This window comes from Cupressus sempervirens, chromosome 10 (genome assembly GCF_028749045.1).
Source record: "Cupressus sempervirens isolate cs-2001-9-10 chromosome 10, ASM2874904v1, whole genome shotgun sequence".
Classification (NCBI taxonomy): Eukaryota; Viridiplantae; Streptophyta; class Pinopsida; order Cupressales; family Cupressaceae; genus Cupressus; species Cupressus sempervirens.
This window is the reverse complement of record NC_143127.1, coordinates 887,285,470-887,291,506: the sequence shown is the minus strand read 5'-3', so window position 1 is coordinate 887,291,506 and position 6,037 is coordinate 887,285,470.

The window sequence follows — 6,037 nt, the reverse complement described above, 5'->3', positions numbered from 1 at the left end:
TTTCATCTATAATTCCAACTTTTCCAGTAATAACTCTATTCACGGTGAGCATTCTATATGGTGGAATCTGCATCATAATGGTAACCCTCTTGCCATGACTCAAGGTTGTTCTGCGAAATTTTGGAACAACCTTGGCATCCAAAGCTTTATTGACATTTTGGAGAATGATAACCTTGTTAGTTGGTAGGATATTAGAATCAAGTTCGATCTTCCTATCTCCCATAAACATACGTATAATATGGTTGCCAATACCTACCGCACTCTTAATCTTCCTTGCAGGTGTGATGTGGACTCTCATAGATTTCTGAATTTTTGTTGGGATGATGGATCTCTCCTACATAAAATTAAAGCTAAAGATATATATAAAGTTCTCAATAAAGACAACTCTGTTATTTCTCACCTTAATACCACTTGGTATATGAACTTGAACTCTCTTGAATGGCAAAAAATTCTTGACAGATTTTGGAAATCACATATTCCCCCAAAAATCTTACATTTTAAATGGCAACTCCTTCTTGATAGACTTCCTATTAAAAATCATGTTGATGATGTTGAACTTTGTACTATTTGCAGGGTTCCTAAAAATTTAAGACATATATTCTTTACTTGTCAATTTGCTAGGATTATATGGAAGTTTTTTGGAATTTCTATAGCTGATCATGTTCCTATTTTAGATACCATTCTTGGCAACTTATTTGGTCTTAAAAAGGATGCTAATTTTTTCTGGAACATTCTATCCTCTCACATTCTTTGGTTTATTTGGAAATGTAGAAATGAGGACAAATTTCAAGATATTGGTAGATCCCTTACTTTGTTTCATTTTAAACTCATCCGTTTTAAGATTGTCTCGCAGATTTGTTGCATTATGAAGCTAGAGATGAACAAGCTAAAAAGATTCCTCCATGATGGGCTCGCTATGATATTCATTTATGAGATGAAGCATGAGATGGAATTGGCTAGCATTCTTGATAACCAGACTGCTTTTGGAAAAGCTCTTAAGGAGTTGCTCAAGGAAATACATGAGAACAAAGGCCCCTTTTCTGATGAACATGACTTCTTTGCTCACGCTCTCGAGTGGAAGAAATTAGTGTGGATGGAAGGAGAGCTGGGGTGGACAACTTGGTTCGATGATCATGATGATGTTTTGGAATAGCTTTTCTATCTCCTCTTTTTGTTATCTCGCTAGAACTGCTACTTAATGTGTTAGTTGGCTATTTCTAGCTGATTATTGGACTTTGATTTGGGTGGTTGAGGCTTGCCTCCTCCCCTCTTTTGATACTGTACCTCTTTTTTGTTCTCTTGATTATTTAATTTTTTTTAAAAATTACATTTTAAACTTTTTTTAACTATATATATATATTTGCATCTATCTACTTGTTATTAAAAATTTTGTTTAAATCTATATCTAGAGTTTAATTTTAATTTTATAATAATAGTTCTTTCAACTTGTTCCATGATTATCTTTTTTTTATATGGTATTCACCATTTTCTATTAGTTTTATGGGGATGCTTTTAAGAAAAAAGTTTCGTATATGAATAATTTTAAAGTTATTTAATTATTAAAGAATTAAACTATTATTTAAAAAAATAAATAAATTAGATTTTCTATAATCAAAATTAAAATTAATTAGAATAAAAAAAGTTAATTTTAATTAAAGTAGCAAAGATTTCTATTTATTGTAAAATAAAATATATTTGAATTGGCTAATAATAATTGTATACTTATGAAAAAAGTCGTTGAACTCTTGATATACTCTTATTATCAATTTGTATTGTATTTTCCTATCTATATTTTTAAACAATTTTTTTAATTCTAAATCAATTAATACACTAATAGTAATACATGCATACAAACTTTTTTAAAATATTATTTTAATTTTTTTCTCATCCATAAAAATCTTGTATCAACCCTACAAAGATTAAATATCCTATACTATTTAAACAAATAAACATAAGAAAAAACTTTAATCTACACATTACAATACTCCATTAAAAAAATTCAAAATTCATTTTCAAAGCTTAAACAACCCTATCATACTTTAGGCATGAACTTTGTTGCTTGGCCTTCTTCTACAAAGAATTTTTTTTTAAATTATTATGTTTTTCATAAATTTCAAACTTAAATGTTCTTACAATTTATCTTAAAAACTTACACAATAAATATTATTATATCTCATAAATTTTTAACAATTTTGTATCATAACATCTCTATATAAAATGATAAAATATAGCCCATATAATTGGAGGATTAAAAGTGTATACTCACTCTTATAGAATTTAAAGACAAATGTTCTTACAATTTATTTTGAAAACCAGCTAATCTAGCTTTGGATCTAAACACAGTATTTTAGAAAGTAGATGCATATGGATGGAATCATATAACTTGTTGGGTACATGTTTGGCTTAGTATCCAACATGCAATGGCCCATAGGGCCACAATAATTCAATAATGCATCTAGATTAATGAGGTTGTTTTTAACATTATAAAATACTTACCTTTAAAAAATATTCCTAAGTATCGTCAACTTCACCTAAAAAAATTGTGTACTCTTTATACTTTAGTGGGGAAGTCATATTCACATATTGAGTGGGCATGGTTGGCCCTAGTTAAGTGCAATCATTATGCCATGCTTGGAATATCATGCTACCCATGTCTAAGATGAAAAAAGTTAGGGTATTTTTATTGGTAATATTATTTTTTCCGATTATATTTTGATTACTTAATGAGTTTGTAAATGTTATATTCTATTTTTTTAAATGAAATTTTAATATTTTTTAAAAATATGGAATGTGAAATGGTCTAGAGTTTAGCTCAAGATAATACAAATTGTCATGTCTTCCATGTATATCTTTAAGTTATAAATATATTTTAATAAAGTAACATTCAATTATTAGAATTGAATCTTAGATTTACACGGAAAGAATTCAAAGTAATAGTGCAATTTCAATAATTATTTGAACTAAGAGTGAAACTGAAATCTCAAATATGTATATTTGTTATTTATTTGATATATTATTTAGTGTGTTTGTTAGTTATTTGATATATGTGTACCATTTCATTAACTATTATGAGCCAATCTAATACACATTCACTGATTTGTGAACTTGCTGATTTTATTTAAAGACACTTATTTACTCATTGAAAAATCCACATAAAAAAATCAAAGAGTGTGTTGTGATTAAATGTGAACAAAGAATTTATGAGAGCATTCTAATAGCGTCCATCAAAATAAACTATCCATAGCATCTTCCTGCATTGCACACTTCATTTGTTTTGATTTTTTTCTTGAAGCCATAGAAATGGTACACATCTAAATGAGAAGAACTTAGCCTTTGTAATCTAATGGATTTTCTAAAGGTCTTGATAAACATTAGTGCTCTTTATGCATATTTAGACACTGGGAATCAAGGTAAGAAAGCTCCAATTGTCCACATATTGTTAGAGTACTTTTAAAATATATTTAGTAGGTTCAAATATTAGAGCATTTCTACACATAGGAAAGTAAATTTTGTAGTCATTAATTTTAAACCTAAGAAATGGACAATTGATTTCTACAATGTATATTCTTAATCTGAGTTAGTCCCAAAATCACATTACCATTATGAATTGGTTACATTTCTCCCATCATACTTCCATTATTAAATTTCTAATTTCATTCCATTTATTTCAGTTTTCAGTTTTATTTTTATTTTTATTAATGATCATTCACAACAAATTTACTTAAGATGATTATTTAATTAGCCTAAGATCATTTATATAAGGTATAGTTAACCCATTACATTTTTGATAAACTTGACTCTTCCCAAGAAGCAAATGCTTTGATCTTATGCTTAATCCTAGCTGTATTTTCTCTCTTCCATAAAATGCTAACTACTTATGTCATTATGATTTATGATGATGCATCGGGTGTCTTATGATATTCACTTAGCCTCTATTTTATCCTTACATGCATTTGAGATATCTATGGATATTTATTCATGTTATTTTGTTACACGTAGTCTACTTCTAGTGATGACATTGTCCATGTATTTCTCTCAATATAGCTATGCTTGGGGAACTTAGTGGCATCCCTATGCATGATATAGACTTTTTACCTCCACGATCACTTGAGTTGTTATCTCCTATATGTCGCACACTAATCCTTCATCTTTATCTTTTGACCTGTGACTTATTGATGATCTAGTGATGATTATATCGATAATTACTTTTCTATTCAAAAAAGATGTTAATGACTCTTTGTTTCAAGTGATATTTTACGACACACATTCATTTATTGCACTTGAGATAAAATAACTTATGTTAGGATTGGTTGTGTAATTCACCTAGAAAAATCTAGGTCCTCTAAATTATATGTAATTATGTGGGTGATATATAATGTGTTATCTTTGAACAATGAGAAGTACAAAAAATGGGCTGCCCATGTGGGGAGGAAATATTATTAATTAATTTTAATTTAGTATAATAATTAGGATTTTAGATTTGAAATGTAAATTTGAATTTATGGAGTCATCAAAAATTAAATAAATGTGGTGTTTGAATTGATAAGAGTCACAAAGTTCCAAAAAATCACCTACAAACAAAATGTCTATCACATCTAAAAGGAAAAAGAAATGATTGTGTGGTGTGTAAACTTAAGATAGAGATTGTGATGCAATTAAGGAAGGATAAATCCCCAATTTATATGTACAACCTTTTAGATAGAGACAACACAAAGGAAAGGACAAAATAAAGTAATAAACAACACCAAAAAATAGTAGAAAATGATCATCAATTTACATCATGTTGGCTTGCAAGAGCAAATTATGAATTTTGAATAGACATGCCCTATTCACAATTTTAATTATTAGATCTCTTGGATATCATCTCTTTATCTCCTAAAAAAAAAAATACCCATTTATTTACAAGATTTCCAACCACAAGTCAGCTTATTGGATCATAAGCCTCTAACGAGAATGAAATGCATTACAACCAAATTGGCCAAGACTCAAATTATAGCAACACATAAAAATTGATCCATCATGACATGAGAATGCACAAGGAGGTTTTCCATATGTATAAAATATAGGAAAATGCACTAATTAGCATCATCAATCATGAAATGCCATCGTAAGTCAAATCATGTCAACTTGGTTACAAGAATAAGAAAAACATAATAGGACCAAACCAATCTTACGATATCTTCACCAAGAAGTAATGAAACATGATGCAAATCTAGAAAAATATTCTCTAGACCTTATAGAAGACACCATACTTGGACCACATAAGAAAATGAGCCAATTGGAATGATCACTACCTAAAATTTAGAAAATTAAAAAACTAGAATAAAGTACAAAAAAACTAAAAGGAAATATTTTTGGTGATGCAAGATTGTCAATGACCCAAGGATTCTCCTACATCAAACACCCTAGATGGATAAAAGATGTTTCACAAGAGGAAATTATGAACATCTAAGAGTATTCAAGAGATAAATATCATACTTATTTTTTATCCACGTGTCCTCCTCATTTGTAAGGTACATTTAATGCAAATAGATGTGTCAATTATCCAAATTCATGAGCTTGGTAGATCATCAATTATCAGGTACTACTCTACAATCACTTTGGCTATGATTGAAAAAAACTTTTAAATTGCTTCTAACTCTACCACTCCTATAATAAACAATAAACATGTATCTTCTTCCTTGTTGCATGACTTCACCTTTGTTATTACTTACAAACTTCCTTGCCTTTGATGTAGTCATTATATTTCTCTTCTCATCTAATACCACCTTGGTAAACTATTATTGTAACATCTGTTGAAAACAATTATTCAATTGTATGTTGTCTATGATGTTACAGAACATTTCAAGCCTTACTAATTAGTCAATATTAGCTAAGCTCACTCAGTCATTGAAGACAATTTCCTATGTATGTCGAGCATTCTAGTTATAACCAAGTTTCAAGTTAGTTATTATCGAGATCATTTGAGCATTGAACGCACATCCTGTGTTAATTGAGTTCACTCGGTTACCAAAGGAAAGTTGGCATGGATCTTGTA